We start from the raw sequence: 11345 nt of genomic DNA on the forward strand, positions 1-11345 counted from the left end.
AGTCTGTGATTAAAAATCCAGTTTGAAAAGAAAGGAAAAGGAAAGAAAAGAAGCCAGGCAGTAGTGGTGTACACCTTTAATCCCAGAGCTCTGGAGGCAGAGGCAAGCAGATCTCTGAGTTCTAGGACAGCTTGGTCTAAAGAATGAGTTCCAAGACAGCTAGAGATACACAGAGAAACCCTGACTTGCAAAAATAAAATAAAATAAATGTAATAAAATATACATTAATAAAATCCAGTTTGAAAATAAAATAGGCCCAGTGGCTTAGGACAAAAGGAAGCACTACCCTCCTCGCCTCTGCATCCTACCCACCCCCACATACATACTTTGTTTTTTTCTTTCTTTCTTTCTTTTTAAGATTTTATTTATTTATTTTATATATATGACGAGTACACTGTAGCTGTCTTCAGACACATCAGAAGAGGGCATTGGATCCCGTTACAGATGATTGTGAGCCATCATGTGGTTGCTGAGAATTGAACTCTGGAAGAGTAGTCAGTGCTCTTAACTGCTGAGCCATCTCTCCAGCCCCATATATATATATTTTTTTTTCTTATGAAAGTAATTTACTCAGGAAACTACAGACAGACAAAACCAAGAAGAATAAACATCAGTCTCCAGCAGACAGGCCAAATCAGTGGTCATTTTGGAAGATAACCATCTGTCTGCGTTCAGTCCGCGTCTATTTTTGTGGAGGTCCCCAGGTGAAGTTCTAAGAAGGCTTTCACACTTCTGCTCTCTTTGTTTCCTCACAGCACCACTCCCACTGAAGGGCTCTGTTTCAGCGAGGAACAGGAAACTACACTGGTTGGAATTGGCTTTGTAGACTCCAGTGCTTTGTGCCTATAGTTTGCACAGTGAGGTGTCTTAAGTCCAAGACTCAAGGTTATGGGCGTGTTTGGAAGTTAACACACCAATTATCCTAAACTCTGATGTGCTGGAGTTCAGTTTATCTACTGGGCAGGCGGCTCCTCAAGTTCAAATTTCCTTAGTAGCCTTTCACAAAGCATCTTACATAACCTGTGTAAATGAGGTCAGGCAGGGTCAGTATCTGGGTACACATTTGCATCACCGTCTAGTACTAAGCTGATGGTGTCTGTGCTCTGTGTGTTTAATGAGAGAGAGTATCTTTCCAGCATCTCTTGGACAGAAAGTAAGGCCTGGTATGATGAGGTCATTTGCTCTGTTGGTAGCAACAGATATATATATTATGGGAAAAATACTTTCCTCATTCTTAGAAAAGTAAGTTCTTTTCTGAGGGTCTGAAGGTTTTATTTAAAGTAATCACTAAGAGCGGTCCCTGTGCGTGTTCTCAGTGGCAGTTAATAAACAAGGCACCCAGGAGGCACACTGCCTCTGAGGCTCAACATATGCTCATCAGATCACCCTACTGTTATGAAACAAACCAACTAATACTCAGTAGTTGGCAGTGATTTATGTAATCTGTGACAGGTCTGTGGAGTTGACAGGTCCAAACAGGCAGTCTTCTGTTACCTGGCAGCAGTCTCCTTGTGCCTAGGGCTAGAATCCTCTAGGGCTTGAGATGGCAGGCATGGAAGGTCCAAGGGCCAGGGCAATTTGTTCCTTTTTTTTTTAATATAAAAAATGTATTGTGTGTGTGTGCGCGCGCGAGCGCGCATGTGCAGCATAAGTCTTACAGAAAAAATGTAGAGGTCAGAGGTCAGAAGACAATTTGCAGGACTTCTCTGAGCCATCTTGTCTGCCTCATTTCTTCCTTTCTTTCCTCTTTGTTTTTTCCCCCTTTTTTTCTTTCCCTTTTTTTTATGCAAAGTCTCTCTGTGAAGGCCTGGAAGGCCAGAAACTTGCAGAGACCAGGCTGTTTGCAGACTTAATACTCAGCCTACTGGACCATAGAACATTTCAATTGTAATTCCAAAGGGGCCCGAGGATCTCTCCAGCTCCAACAGTAAGAGGAAGAAGCCTTGAAGCCTGGGAAGAGGGTGAATCAGCCGATTCATCCCTCAGGCCTTGACACTTGGTGGATCAGCTGGGTAGATGAAGGGGCCAAAGCGTCACCAGTATCCAATCCTGTTGCCCTTGGAAGCCTTCTTTGATGACACTTCCTGGAAAACTCTGGATTGAGCTGCAATAGTGCAGACACATCTGAAGCATGCATGGGGATTAGGCATTTCAAACACAACAAGAAATTCAGACATCTGTGGAAATGGACAAGGATCGCAGAATTTTGAACTGGCTGGAGCCAATCCGGGGTGAGGATAAACAGCAGCAGTAGGAGTGTAGTCGTGATAGGGCACTTACCGGGCATGCCCAAGGCCCTGGGATGGAGCCTAGTACTACACCCCCACATCATTTAGTTCTCCATCTGCAAGGGCTGAGAACCTCCTTGACTTGGGTGGTCTGAAACTGAGCTTCCAATTTCTTAAGCTGAACCACCAACGAGTTTCTCCTGTATTTAGATGTCTTTCTTTCTTTAGTGTGTTCAGGCTCTTATCATACAGCTCTCCTCCCTTTGAAAGAATGTACGTTGCAGCTGCCTAAAATAATATATACCCAATACATTCATTTTGTGAAGGTAATGGTTATTTCATTCGGCCTAAACTCCACAGCAATACTGCTTAACAAGGAAATGAAAATACTTTATAAACTCCCTCAGGGCAGTAGCTGTGTCACCCAGGACTTTGGTATGATCTATCTCCCGGGCTCTTTGTTTACCTTTTCAGATGCAGCAGTTTTAATATGTAACCTGAATTGTTAGCATTATACACTTCCCTCTCTCTTTGATGCAGAAACGTCATTTCACCATTATTACATCGCTGCCTCTTTTGTGTCAAGGCCTTTGTAAATAACTTCTTCTAAGCTTGTTTTCACTGTGCAGAGTATTTGCAGGCTTTTCATCTGAGAGATGAAAGGTTTAATTCAAGTTGGAGAATCTTGCTTCAATTACAAGGGATGAATTTAGGCTCCACTTATCTCAAGGAATATTTGAACATAAAGTTTGCATAGAAATCCTGGGAGTGTCAAATTATGCAACTAAGAGAAAGTTAGTCTGCATTTTTTTTTTTTTGAGAGTCTATCTGCTTTAGTCAGTGTGCACTCTCTGTGAGGTTTTTTTTTTTAAATGAAACTATATAATTGTCAGCTTTAATTGTTTTTGAATAATTCCAAGGAGTTAAAAACTGTAAATCACATTAAAGACTTAGATTATTAAAGCATAAAAGAAAACACAAAACCCATTCTTTTTTTTTTTTTTTTTTTTTGCTCTTTTTCGAGACAGGGTTTCTCTGTATAGCCCTGGCTGTCCTGGAACTCACTTTGTAGACCAGGCTGGCCTCGAACTCAGAAATCTGCCTGCCTCTGCCTCCCAAGTGCTGGGATTAAAGGCGTGTGCCACCAACGCCCGGCTAAAACCCATTCTTTAAAAAGAATTTATGAGCTCAAATTATGTCTTGAAATTCTTGATGTTTTCTATAGGCAATGATTTTTCCCCTCTTTGAGACAAGGTCTCACAATGTATCCCTTGGCCAAGTCATTTTGTGTAGATCAGGCTTATTTCAACTCACAGAAGCACCTACATCTGTCTTCCAAGTGCTAGGTTTCCTCCAGACTAAAACATTCCATTCTACAGGAAAACTCCTTAGGCAGGAAGGTAAACAACTCAAAATAGTTTCAGGAAGTCCCTGAAACTAACCAGATTCACTAGGCCCCTCCCTCCCAGAGTAAGCAGTAAAGGTGAGAATTTCCCTCAGGAAAAGCCAAGCTGTAAAAAAAAACTCGGGAGGCCAGCCTGGTCTACAGAGTGAGTTCCAGGACAGCCAGGGCTACACAGAGAAACCCTGTCTCGGAAAAAAAACAAAACCAAAACAAACAATTGGACAAAAAAAAACCCAAAAAACAAAAAAAACAAAGAAGATTAGGAGACTAAACTAGCAGCCTGGAAGCCTGGAAGCTTCTCTAAAGAGGTTTAGACCAACTGAGGCACCTGGCACTTTGCATTGTCTGCAGGCTGTCCTGTGTGCTCCGGGTTCCCAGCATTGTGAGCTGTCTCCTATGCTGGAGTGGGCTTTGGTGATGGAAATGCTTTTGAGTCATTCCACCTACATAAGTGAGAGGCTCCGGAGCAACGTGAACTCACCAGATCAGACCAAATTGGCAGCAAGCAAACTCAGGTTTATTGGTGCAACTCTGGCAGGGTTCACTAGTCCCAGGGAAGGGGCCAGAGAGATCATACCCAGGACCCAAGGTAGACGGTTCTTACAGCCCCAGGCAAAGGGAAGGGTGAAATGTCAGACAAGAGCTGGAATTTTTTTCCATGTAAGATCCTGTTTCGAGGGTTGGAGAGTGGTTAAGAGTGCTGACTGCTCTCCCAGAGGTCCTGAGTTCAATTCCCAGCAACCACATGGTGGCTCACAACCATCTGTAATGGGATCCAATGCCCTCTTCTAGTGTTTGAAGACAGCTACAATGTACTACTCATACAAACAAAATGAATAAATCTTAAAAAAAAAAAAAAAAAAGATCCTGTGCCTGGCGCCTGGTGGTCATTCAGGAAAGCTACACAGAACTTGGTTTTGGTGATGTCTGGGTAAGGGGGTGATTTACAATACAGTAGGGGCTGTAGCAGGAATATGGATACCAGTCTAATGGTAAGTAACCCTTAGCCATATTTCAGAGGCTAATCCCAATAAAATGTATTGGTTCAACAAATTCGACTTTGGTTTACTGTGGACTCCCTATCTGGGGTTACCCATGTCACACAATACTGGAACTAAAGTCTGGCACCATCATACCCATACAGTGTGAGTAATGTCTTTATTTTTGTTGTTGATGATGTTTGTTTTGTTTTTCTAAAAAAGGGTTTCTCTGTGTAGCCCTGGCTATCCTTGAATTCACTCTCTAGACCAGTCTAGTCTTGAACTCAGAGATCTACTTGCTTTTGCCTCCCAAATGCTGGCCTTAATGGCATGTGCTACCATGCCTGACTTAGGGTTGTGATGGCTAACATATTAATGGCTAACTTAATGTTTAAAATTTTTAAATCTGCCAGGCGTGGTGGCACACGCCTTTAATCCCAGCACTCGGGAGGCAGAGGCAGGCCAATTTCTGAGTTCAAGGCCAGCCTGGTCTACAGAGTGAGTTCCAGGATAGCCAGGGCTATACAGAGAACCCTGTCTTGAAAAAAAATTTTTTTTTAAATCTTTGTGCTTTAGAGAAGAACTATAAATCAAAGGAGACTATAAATCAAAATTAGACCTTGTTAATGTTAATATTAAGGGCTATTAGGGGTTAAAATTTTTACTACTATTTCTGCTACATAAACAATTTGTTTTACATGAGAGAACCTTCTGCCTGCAAGAGAGCAAATTGTTATTTTGTATTCTTTGCCTTTATAAACATTTGACTGAGCTGGCTGGGTATTACATTTGGGAATTCCTAGTCCAGGTATAGACTTGGTGCTGGTGTCTGAATAAAAGCCTCTTCTTTGTTAAAACGTATTAATGGTCAGACTGGTGAATCTCTGAGCAACCCCAGACCTATAACATTTGGGGGCTTGTTTAAGATTCGGACATTCAGCTGGATCTACCTTCTTTTCTTTTTTTTTTTTTTCTTTTTCTTTTTTTGGCTGACCTTGGAAACCTGGAGGCTCCTGGCCTTCTGAGAGCCAAGAAATCAGATAGACCTAGCGTTTGGAGGGAACCATCAGCAGGCTCTCAACACTAGACTGTGAGAAAAGAGGCATCAGAAATCTTCCAGTGGTCTAGGTAAAGATCCTGTTTGTAGTGTGCATTTGTGAGACTTGTAGACGAGCTAAACACAGTACTGGTTCCCAAGTCCGAGGGACTGCTGGAATGCCTCACACTGGCCCTTGTTTAATTTTGGTTTGTCTGGATAACCACCAAACTGTAGAGTCTTGTCAGTCCGTTTTGTGTTGCCTAGATTGTGTTTGTGATGTCGCATCTTCCTTTAAAAAAAAAAAAAAAAAATTCTTGCCGGGCATGGTGGCGCACGCCTTTAATCCCAGCACTCGGGAGGCAGAGGCAGGCGGATTTCTGAGTTCGAGGCCAGCCTGGTCTACAAAGTGAGTTCCAGGACAGCCAGGGCTATCAGAGAAACCCTGTCTCGAAAAAACCAAAAAAAAAAAAAAAAAAAAAAATTCTTAACGCTAAGCCTTCTTTGCTCTCAGCTTACTCTGTTTCCTCCCCCTGGTCACTGGATTCAATTTTCTAGAGACTGAGGTGTCTTTTAGGTATGGATAATATTAAATTGTAGTTTTATGCTGTTCTACTTCAGTGAAAAGCTGCCTCTGGAGTTAGGTTATGGCTCTCACTCCTCTAGACTCAAATATGTTTGTTTAAAGGTTCCCTCCAAAACCTCTGTCCCATGTCGGGTGAGCCACCTAACTATGTGACAGAGAAAAGGGAGCAGAACAGGACAAAGGGAGAGACTACTCCCAGTGGGATTGTTATTCCTCATCCCATCCTCACTTTGGTTTTGGTTTAACCACATGTTTGCTAACATATGAATCTTACCTGGAGATTTTTAAGACTAATATGTAAACTTTCTATAACTCAATATTTGTAAGTTTACTGGGTATGGTTAAAGACCTGTAAAATATTTAACAAAAGGTTAAAACTTATAGTATCGGGGTTGGAGGTTGAAATTTATACATAAGTAACCTTAATTTATTACTGCCTACTGTATGTGTACCTTGGATTCGTCTCTTGTTTTAAAGAAATGGGTGTTTTAGATAATGGTGGGTCTCTTAAGATATTTTAGATTGGGATGAACTTTTGTGTGGTGATTCTTGTCCTGAGAACAAAAATAACAGATGAGGAAGAAAATCAGGAAAACAAGGTTTATTTTAAAAATTGGGAAACAACACTGAAAAAGTTATAATGGTTAAAAATATAATACTTTTTATTCCTCAGTCAAAGTAACACGAATGAGGTTTTGTTTACTGTATTCAGTAACTCTTTGCTCTTTTGAAAAATGTAGCTAAATAACAGGTCGGTTTTACCTCAGAATAATGTCATGGGTTAAACCAAAATGTTTGTCTTTGTATGTTCTCAAAATTCTTTGAGTCTACAAGCATCAGTGGTTTGATATATACAAAGATGATTCTAGTAATTTTGCCAATTCTGGTTTTTATTTTAAATAAAGGGCTGTAGCCAGATATGTCCCTGAGCTACTAGGATACACCAGTTCAGGACCCAGAGGACTAGGCCTGAAAATCCATTTAAAAGGGTCAAGACAGAAATTGTTACCAGAAACAAAAATCAGTAGGAAAGCGTCAGAAAGAAAGCCGTCTCAAAAAACAAAACAAAACAACAAACAAACAAACAAACAAACCAAACAACTCAGCCCAGGCCTCCTGGCTTAGGGGCTACTTGCCTCTGGCTAGATTATAATGCCAACCTGACAGTTACTACCCAGAATCCACAGTTGGATCTTCTGGTTAAAAAATAAGACTTAAAAAGACCAGCAGAGGTTTAAAGTCATGAAATAGGATCTGACCAGGGTTTTAGACAGACCAGGTTGTAGAGAGATCTGTATTATTCTAGATAAAGAATAACAGAGGCTCAGGAAACAGGGTGGCCTGGATGAAAAGGGATAAAAGAAAAAAGCATGGGGAGGGAGATGTAAAGCTAAGAATTTAGGGCCACAGCTTCTGAGCAACAGAAACTGAGATATTCCTATCTTACGGTGTAGCAAGACGCTGCCCTAAGCAGTTTGGAAGAGCCTATGGGATATCTCTCCTTACCTAAATCAATTCAGGCTAACAGAAACTGACTTGAAAAATGTATATCTAACCTCTAGTCTCTGCTGACTTTGTTAAGCTTTAGCTGTTTGGATAAACTGATTCATACAGGACACTGTAATATTCTATAATGATGCACTATAAAAGGATCAAAAATTAAGATTCACAGTTTTTCTATGGGATAGATTTAGGATTTGAAGTTTTATTTTGGTACTAAAGGAGCGTCAACTCAAAAATTATAAAATTTTAAGGTTATAAGTAGGATTGAAGTGGAAATTTCTGGTTTCTTTGGAGACTCCGTTATATCATGTGATGTTTTTCTGGAAACTGTCTTATGAGAGAATGCTTTTGCTGAAGCAGACACACGGGAGGACGTTTTGCTGAGAACATACATGTGGTGTTTTTCTGGAAGCTGCCGGGGAAAAGGGCATGTGATATTTTCCTAGAGTGGACACTTGAGTGATGTCTAGAAAGAGTGTAAATATAACCCAACAGACAGTGGACAATGACACTCTGTGGCATTGGTTCGCCTTGCTACTCTTTGCTGTTCATTGTTTGTCATGACTTTGTAGAAAGAAATGCACCAAAGAACTTCTGGTGGTGTTCTGGAGGCTTCTTGGTGCTTTCCCTGACTCAAGCTGATTAGTAGAGCCTCACAGTTTCTTCTGGATCAAAATGCCATTGCTGGGTCCGCGAATGGCGTTTGCCAGTGGATCAAGTTACTGCTGCTGATTCATGCGAACTGCTGATATCCTGACAACGCAGAATGGATTTGCTTCAAAGACTTATTTCTAAACAGGTCCACATCCTCCTTTGTCCTGTTAACCTTTCCTTTCCACTATCTCCAGTGGGTGGTGGGCTAGAAGGGAGGTTAAAGCATTTAAGAACACTTATTAAAGTAGGTTTTGAAAAATATAAGATGACATAGGACATGCAGGTTAATAGTCAATTACTTTATAAATGATCAAATTCTTCAATATGGCCAGAACTATGGTTGTAGTAGTGCTAAGAATATAATTCATCATCATGGATAAGCTTTGTTTAAACGTCTTTATATGCTTTTAAGGATAAGCCTAAAACAAATAACCATAAAAACAAGTAGTTTATTTAAAGTTGTAGGCCTGTGTGCTGGATGCTTTCCATGGAGATCTCTGGCTCGGCCGGATACGAGGGTTCTGGCAAAGGGGAGAGAGTGTGAGCAGAAAGGGGGAGTCTGCCTCTTGTGCTGCTGCAGTTGGCTCCAACTTTGTCTTTGTCAGTGCTGCCTCAGTGGCTCCACGCAGTCCTGTGCTGAGTTGGCTGGGCTGATGAGAGGCAGACTAGCCAGGGAGGAGTGTGGAGGGGGGAGGGGAGGTTGTGGGAGGGGTGTAGTTGCGACAGGGGCCCAAGAGGCGTGGCCAAACATCTGCCATCCCTTGCAGGTGACAGTCATCTGCTGGGTCTCCAGGGTTTTAAGCCTGAGCTCAACCAGGGACCAGGCTGCCTATACACATCTCACCGCCCCACATAAAGTCAGATGTACTTAATAGAAACCCTTCGAAAGGTCTTCAAAGATATGCTGAATATGGCATTTAAAGGCTTCCTGTATTAGGGGGGAAAAATCCAGCTTTTAGAGGCAACCCTATGATCTCTTCCAAAGATGACTCCATCTGAATTGTGGTAACACTAACCAATGGGTTAAACTGCCCCACACTTCACTCATCTCCAGGACACTGGAGAATTGACTGTCCCTCATTGTCCTAATCAAGGTAGGCCAGCCTCTCAATTTTCTAACCCACAGGAAAGGCTCTTTTGTGCCTGGCAGCTGAAGGTTGATGTTGCCCTGTGTAGCAGTGAGAGTTAATGGTGTCTCATGTGACGGCTAGAGGCGAAAACCATTCTGCATCCATGTAGATTGCTGAGATTGCTGAGATTGCTGAGAAGGCGCCTATAGCAAGCGTCCATCCAAGTAGTGGGTAAGTACCTGCCATTTTACTAACACAGAGGCCATTTGCTTTATACAGCCTGCTCAAAGGTATTCTTCTCCAATCTCTGATGGTGTTGATGGCTAACTGTAGCTTTATCCGTTTAGCAGCAGCTGCCTGGTCCATGAATTCCATATCTGGAAATCAGGCCTTGCCTTTTCTAGAGCTACCGGGTCTCCTGGTTTGAAAAAGACATGCTCACAAAACAGGTTTCCCCGTAGCCTTTACAATTCCTCTATTTAAAGAACTTGCATTGTAATGACTACTCGCAGTAATCAACCACTGTGTCTTATGATAAATGGTTAAATGGAAAAGGTTCGAGATTTACGGAAGTTGTAAGGGTTTGAGAAAATAATAATAAAACTTGAATTCACCTGTCACAGGTCAAATAACTCCAGATAGGTAATCCTGTCAATCAACAGCCTAAGGTTACTGCTTCTTCCAGAGCAGGGAGGTTCTAAATGTAAGAGTTTTCCTTTAAGTTCTTAAAGTTTAACCTCTGTCCACTTGGCTGACCCCACCCAGGATCAGCAGCAGACTACAAACTGCTCCAAACACCTGTGAGCTTGCTGGAAACTGATCTAAACCAGTACAGCTAATGTGTGTGATTGCTCCCTATCTTTTCAGCTCCTGACTAGAGCCCCACCCCTTGGCCTTTGACCGGCATTACAGCCTTCCAGGGCCCTGACAACACACGAATTCCAGCAGTTCCAGAGAAGCAGTTCCAGAGGAGAGTACATCTCCCCTTATCCTCAACAAAAGGCTAGAATGTTAGGTTGAAAGGAAATGGGGACCCCACTGGAAGACCCATACCTCATCATCCTTACTACACCCTGCTGCTGTCAAGGAAGACCGTAGCCACACCTGGATGCATCACTTTCAGATCAGGTGCGTCACAGGGGATGATGACCCTGCTGCAGAAAAATGGACTGTCATCAAACCCCGAGAAGATCCACTGAAGATAAGACTCCCGAGTAGCTGTCACATCATGTATTAGTTATAGAGTAATAATGTTTTGTCTATGTTCCCTCCCTCTTTTATGGAGTATCTGTCTAGACCCCCTTGCCATAGATGTCTCACAACTCCTGGGCACCACTTGTCAGGTGGGCATTCCTTTCTTCACCTCTGGGTTGAAACTCTTTGGTTTGCATGTGATTACATCCCTACTTTTAGCTCTTTGGCGTATGTGTATCAAAGCCCCAACTTTAGTCTCTAGTATTCCTCAGATGTTTGTATGCCACAGTGTGGCATGGAGAGAGTACTTGTTTTTGCAAATCACTCCAGCCCCCTGGAGCAGAAGCATGCAGTTCCTCCCCTTCTACCCCTCATAGAAAACTTAGGATTGGCAGCCGCCATTCTAACAGTTGGCAGCCATTCTTCCGGCAGCAGCTTGGTGTCATTTACAAGAATGTAAGATGTCAGATAACCCAGGATTTATTTGCATTAGAAAAGTCTACTGTAAAATTAGAAGAACAGGTCGATTCATTAACCGAGGTAGTCCAACAGCACGGTAGGGCACTTGGTCTGCTTTATGTACAACATGGAGATTACTGTATGACCTTGGGGAAACGTGCTGCTTCCTTGCAAACTACTAAGCAAACTAGTCAGTTTAGATTGGCATTGCAGAGAGAGGGAAAAGGCCC

Source organism: Mus caroli, unplaced genomic scaffold (genome assembly GCF_978045245.1).
Source record: "Mus caroli unplaced genomic scaffold, Mus_caroli_1 scaffold_2, whole genome shotgun sequence".
Lineage (NCBI taxonomy): Eukaryota > Metazoa > Chordata > Mammalia > Rodentia > Muridae > Mus > Mus caroli.